General features: G+C 35.2%; 1 protein-coding gene across 1 annotated transcript in view; it reads left to right on the top strand.

The window, feature by feature from the left end:
* The window catches only part of LOC140171447 (chondroitin sulfate proteoglycan 4-like), a 273,253-nt gene that overhangs the window by 167,783 nt on the left and 87,876 nt on the right, over positions 1-17,594 (top strand).

Here is a 17,594-nt window from a genome sequence, read left to right as displayed (position 1 = left end):
TTTCAATAACATATTTGAAATCTACATGAAAAATGCATTCAAATGAGTACAAACATGCCTAGTATTGGTGCAGTGGTTCTTGAAATCGATATAGACAATATTGGATGATGATGGTGATTGAATAGCGTATCCTCACAGGTGCATGGAAGCAGAGCTTTAATGCTGCCACGCTTCTCAGTGAATACTGAATAGGCTGCAATGTTTTAATCCGCACTAATGGCTTGGTTTTTAACATACACTTATGTCACTTTCCAGTAAATTGATGTAAGGTGTTGTTGGCAGTAAGTTTGCATTATTCAAACAATTAGTCAAATAGTACGTGAAATTGTAAGCTAAGAAAAGAATGGGGAAGGGGGATAATAGGTGAGCCAGAGTATAGGGTGTCTCATGAAAAAAGGGCAAGGAACTTGGTTGTTATGTATGAAATTATAAGGTGTCCCAGAAAAACATCACAATATGTAAGCAAAGTGTTTACTTTGAAAGGAATATAACTTGCAAGTGCTAAAACTACTAAACACAGGCAATTAGAGAAAAACTAGGAAAAAAAAACGGTCTTAAAGAACAAGGGTGGGTGAAGATGAGAGGGAAGATGACTAAGGCAATAGAAGCAAATAAGTTTGATCTCTCGATCAGCCGTTATTTGACTATTATTAATTGTGATTATATTTGAATCTATGTATGTAATGATATTGACCAATACAAATTTGCCATTAATTCTGATTAATTAATTAATAATTCATTAATAACAAGCATCGAAGTAATTTCCAATGTCGATCCAAAGATCAAACAAATTTGGTTCTGGTGCCTTTAAGAGGTCATCCATTTTTGTTTTGCAGGTGGAGAAGACCCTTAACAGAGACCGTGTAATGTGTGCACATAGTGTTCTACAGTTACACTCAAAATATCCTAACTTCAAATTTATTTAGGGAAGCAAACTTGATTATAATGAGAAACATTTATGTAATTCAAATGGTAAATCAAACTGTACAAATTGCCTTCATATCAATAATTTCCATATAATTGTTGTGATACATAAATACATTTTCCTGTATGTAACCAGCGGGGAACAATTAAAAACACAACAGCATTTTATATTGGCATTTTGATTGCAGACAAATTGTAACAATAGATAGCAATAATAACATGCAAACATATGTTCATTCAGCATAAAAAACGCATACCCACATTTATATATTTGCCTTGTCGTTCAATAATCAGTTTCTCATTCGGTAATGCATTTTATTACATTCAATGAATGACAATGACTTTGGTTGGTGGATTTCTTTACATCGCTAGCATTATTTATTATTGCATTTTTTCCTTTATCGATTGGACATTTGTGTCTGCTTCAATGGGTGAATGTTTTTTGCATGCTTTGTAGTTTGAAAACAAATATATGAATAAATAGGTACAAAATTAATGGTTATATTTATAACTTGAATATAAATTTAAGGCCATTATTACTGATATTAGGTACATATTTTGTTCATTTGAGACATTTTTTCCATCACTTATTTAGTATTTTACAACAGTGTTAATCATATGGTTAGGAAGACACCCAGATTTTTTATTTTTGGTATTTTGTAGGTGTGTGCACTTAAAAACAGCCGGAGTTTGTGTGTGTGTGTGTGTGGGGGGGGGGTTGAAGTGGATTTTAAAATCAGAAATTTCCCAAATATGTTAGCAAAAACTTTTCAAATTTTTCAAGCTTTCAGCTATTTTTTAGAGTCATTTAGCCTCTTCAAAAAGAAAAAGTGGTTTTTTTAAATCACCTTAGGGCAGTATTTTTTGTTGAAAGGAAAGGTTTCAAAGAATTTTCATTGTGCAATGATTGCTCTTGAAATTTGGATAAAAACTTGTTTTCCAAGAGCCTACATCTTTAAACCCATCTTGCTAATCTGTATTAGATGACAAATTAATTTGCCTATTTTAATGTTATAATTTTTCATGTTTTTCATGTTTCAAATTCATGTAGATACTGTAATGCAGAACTTATTAAAAAAACGAAAGGTTAAGGTTACGGTTATGAATATGACACCAATATTTCATATATTGAGCTGACTTCAAAAGTCAGCTCAAAACACATTTGTTTAAAATTGCTTTTAATAATTCATAGGAGCCTTTTTTTTGGTCTACATTTTTGATCCTTCGCTTGCGCATCGACTTTTTAATTGTCTTTGCCTCCGCAGTTTGGTTCCCTGCGTTTTGATACTGTTTTTTTCATGTTTCATTAATTATGCTGTATTTTTAAATGATTACTTAAGCTTTACCTTGCACATAATTTTTTTTTTGGTTTGTTTCAGTGTACTTGCGCCGTTAAATGTGCAATGTTAGCTTATCTTTTGCAGTGTTTTGGTATAGGTTTTAATTATTGTTCTTAATCATGTTAATTGGTTTTTAAATATGTGCATACTTTTTAACCAGTGTAATTTATATATTTGCTTTCCATGTTTAAATTTGTATAATGTGTTATTATCATGTTTATTGTAAAGCGCTTTGAGATATTATATTGTACTGCGCTATATAAGAAATAAATTATTATTATTATTAAATAAATTATTATATATAGGTATATATTTTGAACTACTATTTTGTACATTCCAATTAAATTAATTTTCAACACATTTAAACACACATTTTACCCAACCCCTAACTCCTCGGACAGCTCAGCTCTCATTAAATCTCACTCGATTTCCTCCACGCCTTTCTTCGTCTTATCGCATGTTGTGTTTCTTAAAACCTTGGACTGGCTCGGCGGATGATATTTTCCGCATGATCACACTAGCACATCACTCTATGCTTGATTAGCATCAAAGCAAGCACATTAACGTTGTGACCGGAAAAAAGAAGACGGACTGATAACGTATCTAATTGTCGAGGCATTTCTGTTACACCAAAAAGACTTATTTAGCATGACATTGTATGGTATCTTACTTTCTTTATGTATAGTTTGTGTGCAGATATTTTGGCGACATTAATTCACAAAAAGATTTAACTATTGAAGAAATTATTGATACATACTGTCTGTATTCTAAGTGATAATATCATGTAACATAAGACAAAATATGTGTTGCAGTATGCTTTACTTTGGATACAACCTTCTGCCATGTGAAGGTTATTCAATACAGGCAGTAAATATAGGCAAAAGAAAGTAAGTGTTCCGACATTGATCGTAATTTACTATAAAACAGGACATATTCTTGGCAGTAAAATTTCCAGTTTTGGATAGAACTCATGACATACATTTTCTTGAATTTGTTCATTTCTTTAAGGCCTATAGCAAAAGAATAATATTTGTGTCAATAAAAATTTCAAGAATCAATTGCACTCAATTATGAAATTTTATGCATGCAAACATTGAGCTATTTGCCCCACCCCCAAATTTCACTTTTCCCTGCCAATACCCCCTCCCGAAAATAATTCCTGGTGCCACCACTGATTGGATTTGTGATATGGGTAAGTTTGATCAAATGCATGGTCATTCAGTTGTGTCCTTTTGCTGTGAGTGAGCCAAGTAAAACATGTCGATTGAGGAAACGGAAGCTATAAGACTCTAAAACGTGCTACTGACATTTGTAGAAAAAAAATGTTTAAAAAACACAAGAGTGAGAGAAATCGTGAAGAAGTGGTGTGATTCGGTGTCGTATTAGATGTCGAGATTATTGGACTTGAAATCGTCAGATGGGATCGAAGTCTCCGAGTGGCTACTGGCCAGTCAGCGACCCTTCCAGGCAGTTTGATTAAAAGTGTTCGTGCGTAAGAATCGCTGCGGTTTTATTAAAATTTGAGTCGATGGCTTTTACGATGGCTCTCGGCGTGGCCCAAGCAACTTGTGGTCAGTTGTAAATGGCTTTCTTATTCAACAAAAAAACTGGAGGTAGCTACAAGTGAAATAGTGTAAAGAAACGTTGAATTGGAATTTTAATGATGGTATGGGTTTCTAAAGGTTTCAGGTTTAGGGTGAAATTGAAATCAGTTAATTAATTTTTGTGCCTCGTGTTCAAAGGAACTGGTTAAGTAGTGCAAGATTTGAACAGATTTAACAGATTTATGTTGGAAGGCATGATCTAAGTGCACTTGTGTTATTAGGTGTAGGGTTAGGGGTTACAGTCCAGAGAAGGGTAATAGTTATAATTTGGTGATGTGTAATTAAATTTTACCTTAAATAAAAATTCCCTTAAAAGGGATGGAGTTTGTCATGTAGATCCACAGTCTATTATGATATTTTGAATATCAAATGGACTATACTAGTAAAGAAGGTACAAATTGTGTAACACAAAATCCGACAACATAAAAAAGAAGGCAGATGATTTATATTGCACATTGCTAAACCCATATTAGCCTCAACACACTTTACCCGAAGATTCGTTAAAACGGCTGTCAGTGTAAATTCTTTCAAAAAAAGTATTTCATCTCTCCTCCAGAAAAAATAAAAAATAATATCAGTTTAAATGTAATCTAATTAAAAGTATTAGTAATTCATTTATTTTTATTAATGTCACTTCAATATTTGCAGGCTTTTATATATTTTTCCTCTTCCAATTTGGGCTCTTTGACGCTGGTGGCTCTGGGGCCATTTGCATTCTTGTGTGGTACATGCCCTACCTGTCCGATTCCACTGGCGTTCATTGAGTTCGGATTTGAATGAGTTAATTGATCAAATGTCTGTAATGTAAATGATTCTTTTCTCATATATTTTTTTTTTTGCTTTGTGTGTGTGTGTGTGTGTTCTCGGCCACCGCTCTTGTCATGTCTTGTTTGTATGTTTGTTTGGTTTTTGAGTGTTTAATTTAATTGTCAGGTGGTGCAACATTTTCTCAGGCTTTTGCTTTTAGTTGCACCTCCTCCATCTTGTTTTTATATAAAGTTGTTGGTGTTATTATGTTTGTGCTTTTTGATGGAAATAAATTGAATATGAATATGAATATGAATATGATGTGGTTAAAATGGAACTGAATTTGCAAAAGTACAAACATTCCTACTTCAAAGTCAGTCAATCTTGAAAAAGTCTTCAAAATTTGAGAGAATCATTTGAGATTTTCATTGAAATCTATAGCCTCAAGTCTTAATATGACACCATCACTTCACATCGTCACTATCATCAATATCATTTTGAACATTGTCCATAAAAATCTATTGATAAGTTCAACCTGTTGCTCTACTTCTTACTGATATTTAGCCCCATATATTCAATCCACCATTATTATATACGCCTCGGGCTAGGTAGGTGCTGTTGATATTTTATCATTACAAAACCAAATAAACAGGAGCAACAAACAATAAACACAGCATAACCGAATTGCCTTTAATTTTGTCGTGAACCAATTTAGGCTCATTAATCTAGCCCCTAAGGACAGGCAGAGCCGGTATATCTTGCTTTAATATTAGGCATTTACTACCATCATGCTGCAGCATCACAGCACCAAATCTGATTTTCTTATATTACTTCCAAACGTAAATAACTATCTTAAGAACCACTGAACCAATACTCGGCTTGTTTGTACTCATTTGAATGCATTTTCTGTGTAGAATACAAATATGGCGATAGAAATATAAAATTGTGCATTTTTTCAACTTTTGTATAAAAATTGGATCGATTGTTCTGTGTACAAACCCTGTGTGCTAGGATGTTAATCACTCCAATTTACCCGCTATGCACTGCTTGTTTATTAGTTTTTATCGCCACTGTTTCATGATAGTAATCTCTCATACCCAAAGGCAGAGTTCTCTGTAACCTATTGACCTAATTGATCAATGTGTGAAGTTTGAAGTTCTGCTCTATAAACTCTACCTTTAAAACATAATGTTGTAAGTATGAAGACAAGTCTTAGAAATCACAGGATTTTTTTCTGTAAATATGAATGTACGTCATTCATAATATAAATACTATGGGTTGTCAATGTTTTGCCGTGTTCGTTTTGTCTATGCTTTGTAACCTAAAACCAGGTCCCAGCTGTACATGTACATCATTTGACGTTTAGCTGAAAATAAAAGGGGCTAAAGTTAATTATAACTGATTCTACCCTGGTATAATATGATTTTAATTAGGTTTAGGGTGAGGATAAGTGTTAGGGTTAATATTAAGGTTATATGGTTAGGAATGAAAAGTTAGGGTTAAAGTTAAGGTTGGGATTGTAGTTGAGTGTCAGCAGTGACAATAAAGTTGCTCATGAGATGTATGAATATGGATCCAAGGTGTTTGACACATTTCGTCATGGCCATACTTGGATTGTTTAGATATTTAAAAAAAAATCAATGTGTTTCTGCTTTGATTGAGCCGTGTGGACATGCTGTTAGGAAATGACTTAGGAATCACAATTCTTGAGTACACCAATCTCAAGGAATCTGTGACCGTATGAACATGACTAGTAAAACAACGCTATAGGGTATCTACACCTTGCAAATGGAGCAAATGTGAATTATATCATCAGAAAAAATAATAACTAATTAATCTGACTTATTAATCACCCATTCATATAAATATCCTTGAATAAATTAACCTAATAAAAATTATGAAATAATTTACAAACTACAAAAGAAGCTGGGAAGTAGGTTGAGGTAATGCTGTTTTACTGTTACTTTTTTTGCTTTTTGTCAGATATAAATTATTTAATGATGACAAATTGTTTTTTGTCAACCTGCCAGAGAAATTTGATGGATGGGTGTTATAGAATTGTTTCAGCGAAGGCGGCCCTTTAGGTAATAGTTTTGTTTTTTTAGGATGAGAATTCTTTGAGTAGTGGTTTTTGAATCAGAATGACTTCTTGGGTTTGTTCACCATTTCAAGAATTGCTGTTTATACATTGCCTGGGGCTCATTTTGAAGCTTCGTAAGTTTAAAAAGCAAGTGTAACTTGTAATTGTAATCGATTTCACTAAAATGACTTACGATCGGTACCCTTCATAAATAGTAGGGATTTACTACAATGACCCTTCGCAAAGATATGTGTAGTAAAATGGTATTCATAACTTACGAACAGTTACTTGAGTTATAAAGCGTTAAAGGCTTAGTGAAATATATACATCCTTATCTCATGGATGGAGTTACAGGGCACATGAGGACATGACGAAAGAACAAGGGGAGGGAGGGGAGTGAAGGCGAATGAGGAGAGGAGTAACAGAGGTAAGGAGGGAGGAGATGGGGGATTGGGACTGTATACTTCACTGGATACTGCTCATCATGTTTATACTATACTGTTTTCACCTTGGCCAGTCAGTTACTTCAGTGCGCATTTCATGAGAAGCAGTTTCAAATCGTGAGCATTCACTTAAAGTGCTGCCGTTTAAATATGCAGCACAGATTTGCGTGTGAAGATGAAAAATAGTATAGTTAGCATTTATCATGCACATAAATTCTTTTTGACAAACTATTTTGTGATATTACCCACCTGACACCAAAAAGACTCACAATTTACTCAAGGTACGAGAGTTAAAATCTGTCCCCATCCTGGAAACTGGAAATATTCAACAACAGTTTCAAGGAAATGAAATAAAGAATGGAATAGTTAGCATCAAGCAGCCATTGCATGCACATTTTGTTGCACTTGCATGTCAAAATGAAATTGAATTGATTAGGTTTTGTTATCTGGTATTTAACAAGTTTTATTGAATCAAGTCAAAGTGTATTATAATTGCCTATGAAATCCAAAAGGCAAGCAAATTTGTCATAAAAACATATTATGGAAATTTTGGTTTAAATAACTCAGTTTTAATTATAAAAAGTAGTAACATGTGATTTCAGATATGAATTTAGAGATAATAGATTCATGGGAAATCTCGATTATAATGTGAAATATTGAAGCAAATGATGAAAAGTGTTGGTAAATATAAAGCATACATTTTGCAATAGTGCAAATAATTATGGTAGAGCTGTAAGGCAAAATGTTTTGTTAGGAAAGTTAAGGGCTTTTGCAAAGCTTTTTTGTGGGTCCTGAAAGCACATCAGAGTGATCAGATACACCAAATTGCATTCTGAATACGAGGAATAGCCATCTTATCAATAAATTTTGTTGCAAATGATTGAAAATCAATATTTTTGATATTTTACAGTTCTCGAAGTAAACATTATAAATTTAATGATATGTACTTATAGTGTATGTAGTTGGGAGGAAAAGCCGATGATCATTTGAAAATTTTAACCTTTCTTATTGAAGATACACATTTTTTTGCCCAAAAGACCTAAACAAACATAAAATTTGTATTTATACATCACAAATTTCAAAAAATCAAGATTGGAAGGACATTCCTTGCATTCAGAATGCATTTTGGTGTGTTTGATGTGCTCTCAGGTCCCACAGAACATGTGCAAACGTTGCTGTTCGATCCCTTAAAGTGAAAATACCTTTTTGTGTATTATACAGAGCATGTAAATTACCTATTTTTCATGTTGAATTATGAGATGCGCAACGGGCTGTTCCAGTTGAAATTCATATACCCCCTGTAGAAGACATGACCTTAATCTCCCACACTGGGGGTGTAGATTTCAAATAGAGCCACCCCACCCATTCAGGTTACCCCATAAGTCACACTCCCTATGTGGAAGATTAAGGTCATGTCTTCCATAGGGGGTACTGGATTTTAACTGTAATAGCCCATTGTTTGTAGAATCAATGTTGTAAGCATCCCTACTTCACAGCAGATCTCCAGACACACATTTGTTTTGCTTTATATATAAGCTTATGATATAGACTCATTATGGTAATACCAGGGTATTAAATTCTTTTCACCAATGCAGACATCAACATTCATTCACCTCCATCTTTTTCTCCCAAGACTTCAATATACCATCTCTGTTATGATAACCTGAACAGAGTCTCAACCTGCACATCTACGCAAATATTTTCTCATTATTACTACAAATCTCAGTTGTATGCTTTCTATCGGTCGTAGAGTATTCGATGGCGACAATAAATATTGTGGTGGCCGTAACGATCTGGATCGTCATAACACCTTCAGTATTTTGGCAGCTGCGCTTAGAGAGAAATTTGGTCACAAAAAAATAACAATGAGAGTCTATCATGAACATGGATTTCATTTTAGTGATGCGGTAAATTCTAGTTGAAATGTATTTCATGTTTGTAGAATTTAATATCCATACAGTCTGTGTATTCTGAGATTATTTTCTTGAGAAACAAGACTTTAACTTAAGTACATACTGATCCAATTGTAGGCATTTTGTACTCTGTTAGCAATTTTGTACGATAATAATTATGTTGTAAGTAAATTAAAATTTGCCTATTTTTATAAATATTTAAATATGGTCCCTGCATGCATGTAATATCGGCAAGAAATGGTTAATATTTAACTCCTAATAGCAGATTCAAAATTAGATAAATAACTGAAACCATTAATGGCATCTTTATGTGCAAAATTTGACACAATATAATAAAGAGTGCCGTGTCAAATTTGGACAAGAAAGCATTAAAAATCAATTCTATTAGTGCTCATTAAGCTCTGAATGATGATCATAAACTTGACTAGCTTTAAATTTAGATTTCAAACCCATCGAAAGTGTTTTCCATAGATTCTGCTTCACCTGCACACTGCAAGAAGTTAATCTTACGTAAGCTTTCTCACTACTAGCTAAAATGGTTTCATACCCAATGACGTAGTTCTGTGGCCTCCATCCAACAATCATAGCATAAAGGTTGAGCTCAAATTGTTGGGTATGAGTTATAATACCCAACATATTCAAAGGTCGTTCTGTGAATGTACAAGTATATTGGGGTTATAGAACTGTGTACTGATAGATGAGCATGTTGGAGGTCCCTGCATCTGTATTTTTGCATTATGATACCAAAACCTAATACTGGATTAGCATCGGCCCTTGAACGCTGATGAGAATATTTGCTGGAGTTTTAACCACCCTTACACTTGTGTGTGGAATACTGATGACAGTTTGGAAAAATGTGTGCAATGTCTTTTCAGATATCACTACCAGAATTGATCTTTTTATAAACATTTACAATTTGCATGAAAAATTGATTGAATTGAGTACAAACATGCTTAGTATGAGGTCAGCAGTTCTTGGGACAGAGCTCAACTTCTTATAAGAATATCTATATTCTGGAAAGCATAGTTTGCAGGGTACTTATTTCATCTATATTTGATTAGGTATTAAAGACATATTATGCACCTGCTACCTATGTAGCCTAAGTGCTGGTCATTTCAGATACATGTATATTGTAGTGATTATTGCACATTCGCCATGTAGTGAATACGTCGTACCTTAGTTACTGGTTCACGCTTGGTTTGTGCAGCTGCTCACAACCCATTGACTTTGTGTTGTGATCATTTTGATCATGGTTCTGAACACAGATAACATGAACTGGTTAAACTGGCAACGATTGATTTTGATGCCACACTACTACATCAAATACTACTGAATCCCAGATAGCTACCAATGGGTCCTTTTGCATAATACTGACTGTAGAGGGCAACATTATCAACTTCTATACAGACGGTTTACAGTTATCTAGTATTCATCTGTATGCGAAAATAGATGTTATATAAATCTTAGAGTATGTTCCTACGGTTACTTACAATTACATGCAATTGATTGGAGCTTAACATTTTGTATGGTACATTGTAGGCCTACAGCTGTGTTCTTACTTCTTACCAATATTTCATATGTAGCCATAGACTTTTTTTCTGCAGTCTATGATGAAACGGAATATAATGGGATTTTTTTTTACTTATACTTCACTTTGTAGCTATTCCTAAAACAGTCAAGATTAATAGGAAAATTTTCACGGGAAAATTTTCTGGACATGTGACACCCATGGGCGCAGACATATTAGCATTATGGAATGTGACCCAGAGCACATCGGGTGGTCTTCCAATGTATTTGAATAGGAAGAATTTCTCCTTGGATGCAAAATAAGTTACTTGTCGGAAGTTAATAATGTTATAACAAGAGTTTCCGTAGATAAATATTTTTTCCGTAGGTAAATATTTTTGAAATTGCGTTTTGATGATATTGTGAAGAAATTAAGATTGCATAATTTTCAATGATTTTGCAATGCACGAATTTCTATCAAAACTGCGGCCAAAAATACTATTCCAATTCAAAATAACTAAGACTTAAATAGCGAGGTCACCGCCGGGGATCAGGGATCAGGCTCGAGGTTAGACTAACATTGATACGCATTGGTCACGTGTCCAGAAAATTTTCCCGTGAAAATTTACCTATTAATCTTGACTGTAAAACAGACACCTCATCATTCTGTTAAAATTTTAAAATGCTAACATTTTAACACTCATTGTTCACATTTAAAATGTTAACACTTCCATTTTAACATATTATTGAAGATGTGTTAGCATGGGTGAAAAAATATATATATATATATATATATATTAAAATTTGATTAGTTAATGTGTTAATAAATGTATTAAATGCAAATCTGCTCAAATGGTGTTAATTTATTTACACTTGTTTTAGAGTGTAACTATCCAGCCAGACTATGGATGTAGAGCATTGAAGCGGCATGTCTCATTACAAAACAAGTCCAACTCAGACCAATGCCCTTAGAGAAAAAAACAGGAGAGAAGAAAAAAGTATCAAAAGATGGTAGTGATTGGAGGTGCAATCCAGCTAGTTACATCGCTTGCAGCACATTAATGCGATGCAACAAAATTGCGGCTTTAGTTCTGATATTGTGGTAAATGTGTTTCCTTACAAACAAATGACCACTCGCTTTCACACACCCTTGTAAAGTCTTGTTGTAAAGTCATCCAAACGAGCACATCAAACTTTTTCCTATCTGAGGACCTTCCACACCACATGCTAAGCTCCAAACTGTGGACCCATCGACTTTTTATGATCCAACTGAGACATGACCCTGCAGCGGCAAACAAGACATAATTATGGTCTATTCATATTTACTGTGTGTGATACAATAGTAGGAACTGTGGACATTCTTGGTTGCAAGGCGTCCCCAGTTGCTCTGTTATTTTTGTGTGTGCATCCTCATTTACTGGTCTTTACAAGTGTACCCCCCACACACACATGTCTTCTCTCTCTCTCATCATTGTCTCTGTCTTGCTCTCACTTTCTTTTCCCCTGTTTGTCTGTTTGTTAGACTTTATCCCCCCTCTCTCTATCTCTCCTCTCTCTCTCCTCACATTCCCACTCTTTCGTATCTTGTCTTTCTAACACTTGTTTTTGAGACAGAAAAGATGAAGGATTTATGCATGGCTCAGAGAAAGAAAGAAAGACAGAGAATGATGAGGTGTTGGATGTTTTATTTATAACATTCACCTGTGAAAGAGAAGTTAAAATTCACCAAATGTGTAAAGCTGGTGTCGTTTTGAATTTCTTGCCTGAATATATTAAAAATAATAACAGGTTTAGTGGATTTGTAGAGTGAGATGTTAGAAAGTGTCCAGCGTGAACTGGCTACTTGCTCGCAGGCTATTTTGGCAAGTTGGATGAGGTCATATGAGCGCTGGGCTGCTCTCGCAAGGAACAAGGCAGTATCTGTGAATAGATAACAAAAATGGATACTGCCTTCTTACTTGGAGACAGGTGTTTTTTGTATCAGTCTGTATATATGTCAAAATGCTGTATCTACAAGAAGTAACAGAGAAGATACTACACTTTGATTTTAGGAGGCAAATATTTTGAATCAGTTTTCTCCCAATGTAAAGGCAGTATCAGCAACCAGTAAGAAAGGCAAATGGCTTTTTCTGGGGGTGGGGGCAGGGCGGGTGATAGGGAGGCAGATAGTTTGAATCAGTGTTCCCCAAAGTACCTTAAACCCCAACCCAAAACCCTAACCCTAATAGTACACAGGGTGCAGTATTCTGTAGTTGTGCCGAAATGGGTTATTACATTAAAAATCCACACTCCCCCTTTGGAAGATTTTGGAAATATCTGCCACAGGGGACGTATGAATTTCAAATGGAATTAGCACATTAGCAGCTCCATTTGAAACTCACTCTCCCTAGGGGATGATTCAGGTTGAATCTTCCTCAGAGGGTGTATGAAATTCAAATGGAGCTACATACTCTAATAAAGAACTTTGGGAATAGGACTCGCTAAATATTTTAACCGGCGAGGTAGGTACCAGGGAATAATCACACGGCTTGGTAGATGCGTCTTGGTTCACTCGTCTCGACTAGTCCCTCAGATTGGTATTCGGTTCATCGCCTCTTCATCATAGGCCTGAGTAGGGCGCTAAAATAAAGTTCTTCATAGAACCAGAGGTTCAACCAGGGACTTATTAGGCTTTTAGAATCAGCCAAGCACGATTATTATCACACAAACATGAAGACAATCAAAACCCAATTTACTGTTAATTAAGTTATATTTATTACTTACTACATCTTCTTCATTCGGTATGAAACTTTATATTAAAACTAACAAGAGAACTAGGAGTAGAACAAACTCCATTATCCAGTAATAATTAGCGAGAATTGTACTCGCTCTAAACTAAGAAGTTGTGTTCAGATCTTGACGCACACGGAGAGTTTATGGAGAGATGTTAACCATCTGAGTGAATGCCACAGACTACAATTCATTCTCAGTTTGCGTTACGTCCACAAAACTTCTCTTTACAAAAGACCATTGTGACGTTTAACGATAGTCTAATCGAAATGATACTAGAGAGTGATCTCACTCGAGGTGAATGACACCATAGTTTTGAATAAATAAATAAATAAAAATAGAAGGCACGGGCTATAAAATAATATATCGCCACAACAATACTGTGCTCATTCCATTTGAAATTCGTACTCCCCCTGTGACAGATATTTCCAAAATCTTCCAAAGGGGAAGTTTGGATTTTAAATGGAACTGCCCAATATTACAATATCCAGATTTAAAGTCACAAGAATTCCCATGAACTTTAAATCTGGAGAGAAAAAACGATGAACATCTTCCTGGCTGCATTTGTGACGTGATCAAGCACAAATAACCCATGTATTGCAAGTATTGATTTGATGAGTGTTCAATACTTTTGTATCATATTGGTTTATTTTGCAAATGTTCATATTTCAGTGATGATAAGTACAGATTTTGATGGTATTTCTGGCAAATTGTAGTCACTATCAGCAATATGCTGAACCCAAAAAATCAAAAGAATGAAAATAATAATCACATGTGGATACCATACCCTGTGATCAGAGGATGATTTAAGGAAGCCCCATCATGCACTGTAAAAGTGTTATCACAAGAGTTTCGATTGCCACAAATCCCATTGAATTCTGTGCAAAAGATGTTGTTTTAGAATTGTGTGTGTGTCATTATTACTTGGTCGATTTCAGATTATAAGTGATGTATGCACAAAGGATGATTCACACCTTCAGTAGATAACATAAAATGTGAAATTGACCAACATTTTGAATGTGTTTTTATTGTAAATATATCAGTCCAAAATCAAATTTAACCATGCATGTCTATGCAGTAGGCAAGCAGTGGTGTCATGTTCACTCACACAGCTGTGCTAACTGCAAGTTGACCCCAGTGGAGTTCTGGGTAGTGCTTAAATCATCCTCTGCCCTGTGATAAAACTGAAAGCTACCTAAATGGTAATATTGGACATTTAGTCACTTTTAGAAGTCCATACCAGGGAAGATATCTTTAATACACCTCCCATAATGCATTTCTCCCATTTCAATTTCCCTGTACTGATTTACTATCTAGCACAACATGGGTCGATGGTGACGAAATGTACTCAATGAACATCCAGATTATTATGTGTTTATTTCTTGACTACCAACCCATGTTTAGCCAGTCTATTCTCAAACTGAAAATGAAAGGAACCTGTACCAAGTCATTGGAATGTCATTTGCTGAAATGAGGTGATGTATCATGTTGCAAAGGATTCTGGGAAGGGTTAATTATCTTACCTGTGTCCAAACAGATATTGATAGGAATACACAATTCAACATGTTAAATGAATCTTGACATTTTGTCAGTCAACACTGATGTTTTCAGCTTCAAATATAATTTTTAGAAAATTTGCTTAACCCTAACCCTCCTGTATACTACAAAATACTACTTGATATATGCGCTGTTCGTGCATGCATCCCACGTGGTGTGATGACGCAATCGCCCTAAGTGATATATAGGCACGGTTTCGCTGGCCAGCGAAGCCCAAGACCTGTGGCAAAGTGTCGCCGACCGAGTGCTTGGCATGCGAGGGGTCTCGGGTTCGAATCCCGCCCAGAGCAAACAGCTTCGTTCTTTCTTTTCTCTCTTTATTCTTTCCTTCTTTCCCTTCCCGTCGCCAAAAAGCCCTTAGGCGGTTAGGGTTAAATAACTAAATACCTATAAATGAGGATTTTATTGACTTATCCTTCAGTTCAAATTTCAAATTGACAAGTGTATATAATAACCATGATTTTGCTCAATTCAAATTGATTTGACTCATTTTACTTATCATGTTCACATGCAGAAATCGTAGAATATAAATTAGGATTTAAAACAAGCAAGAACGCTGCAAAATTATCGAATCGCAAATAAGTCACTACATTAATATTGCCACTTTTCCAATATTTTATATCTTGATGAAAATCTACCAAACATGAATTGGATTGCATGTGATCGATTATTCCTTTCTCAAATGCCTAGAGGACTTGGCAATTTATAAAACAAATTCTATGTTGTTATGCTTACGGATAAGCAAATAGAGGCTGCCGGTATTGGAGAGGGTGTTTTCGTGATGCGGTGTTACCGTGGTAATGGTTCACCTTGATTTCAGTGATGTGAAATGGAGATCTAGCTCAGATGTTAGATGTGACCCAGTTTGGTAACTTTTGGAAACATGACTGCAACAAATTTTGTGGGATTTTGTGAAAATTACACCGATGCTGGTACTTCTGCATATATAAATGGCTTCTATAGGACTTGCTTGATATGTTTTATTGAAGTTACAAAGATTCACATTTTGGTATAGTTAAACCAGGGCTACAAATGGTTTCGATTGCAAGATTGCTCTTGTATATTTTCAGGGGGCTATTTGGCCAGATATTTTGTGTTGGGGAAGAGCGGCAAGTCACCCTTAACCCCTTTGTATTTTGAGCAGTGGTGTAGCCAGCACTTTTTCGCGGGGAGGGGAGAGAGCTTTTTTTTGGGGGGGGGGGGGCAAACTGCTGCTATTGATACACTTGTATACCACAAAGAATATGTTTAAAACACATAGTTTTGAAAGGGCTTGAACGATATTTGTTTCAAAATTTAAGTAAAAAAATAGACACTAAAATTAAAATGAAAGCAAGTTTTGGGTTATAAAGTTATAATATTTTTATGCGTCCTTTTCATAAGGTTTTCCATTGCTTGTTTTCTTCATATGTTGCTTGTATTTCAAATTCAAATTTGATCGGATCAGATTGTGTTATACATACATGCGTCAATTTGAACCAGTTTTGGTGACAGTTTTGTCTATCTTCATGTGGTGTCCTTGCCCTATGGTTTTTATAATCAAATAATGTTTTAGTACAGTGGTTATTCAGATTCAAGGGTCAATTATCTAAAGAAAGTTTCCAATATAATATTCAGGCCACTTTCAAGTAGTTTACAGGTTTAAATTTGATCCAGTCAAATCTTCACTGACCCTGCATTTTGCTGATACAGAAATCATCTTATCAAACCCACTTTACTGAAATCTGTGCCATTTTCTATTCAGATATTGGCCTTAAACTTGCATACCGTAGCAGTGAAAGTCTTTAAGTATGCCTAGTGCAATTCAGAAACAAATTTGCCTGGCTCGAGTTTGACATATTAATCTGTAGTCAGCAACTTGGGACTTGTTTTCTGGCGGTTGACCGTAATGAAAGAGCTTCCGTCAAGTAGCTGCATTTGGTCCGTCTAGTACCCGTGCTGTGCCCCCTGATTAACACACCTGTTTAGGGAACACTTGGTGTATTGACATTTAATGCTCACCTGCACTACCAAATATACAGCACAAAAGTTACAATTTTGAAGAATTATCCCATCTCATACCAAGGGCTATTCTAAGAACCACTGACTCAATACTAGGCTTGTTGGTACTCAGTTGAGTCCATTTTTCATGAAGATTGTAAATATGGTAACAATGAAATAAAATTCTGAAAATTTGTAAAAAAAGTTGTAACAAAATTCAACATAGTTGTACATTGGGTTAAACCGAGAAGGGCATTCAGGCACTGTGACACTCTTATCTGTTTTATTATTCCATTCAATGGACAACCATTTGATGGCGAAAATGAAGTAGGGCTAGGCTAGTTGGCTAGAGGAAACGACGGTATGGTGTAGGCTAGGAAAGTGATTGAGATTTCAAGCAAGAACACTAGCTTGGGGCCCTCTCTTGGGCAAAATCACGCCAGGACATAGCGAGCCTTAAGTATAAGCGACGACAAAACAAATTTAAAAGAAGCTAGCCTGCCCATCATGTTTTTTATCCGTCTCTTTTTCTGCAGATTTTTGATTTCCCAGGTGGGTAGGGACACTAGAGGATGTCGCAGATACAATGCAGTGTGATCAATGCCAAATGTAAAGAGTAGAGAGAAAATGGTGGAATTACCATGGCGATAGATGCAGAAAATTTAATGGGATTCAAAGAAACAAAATCGTAGCGATCAGAGCTTGACTTCGATTCATGCTCGTGACTTGTG

The sequence above is a fragment of the Amphiura filiformis genome, chromosome 15 (genome assembly GCF_039555335.1).
Source record: "Amphiura filiformis chromosome 15, Afil_fr2py, whole genome shotgun sequence".
Lineage (NCBI taxonomy): Eukaryota > Metazoa > Echinodermata > Ophiuroidea > Amphilepidida > Amphiuridae > Amphiura > Amphiura filiformis.
This window is presented reverse-complemented; position numbering and strand designations above follow the sequence as displayed.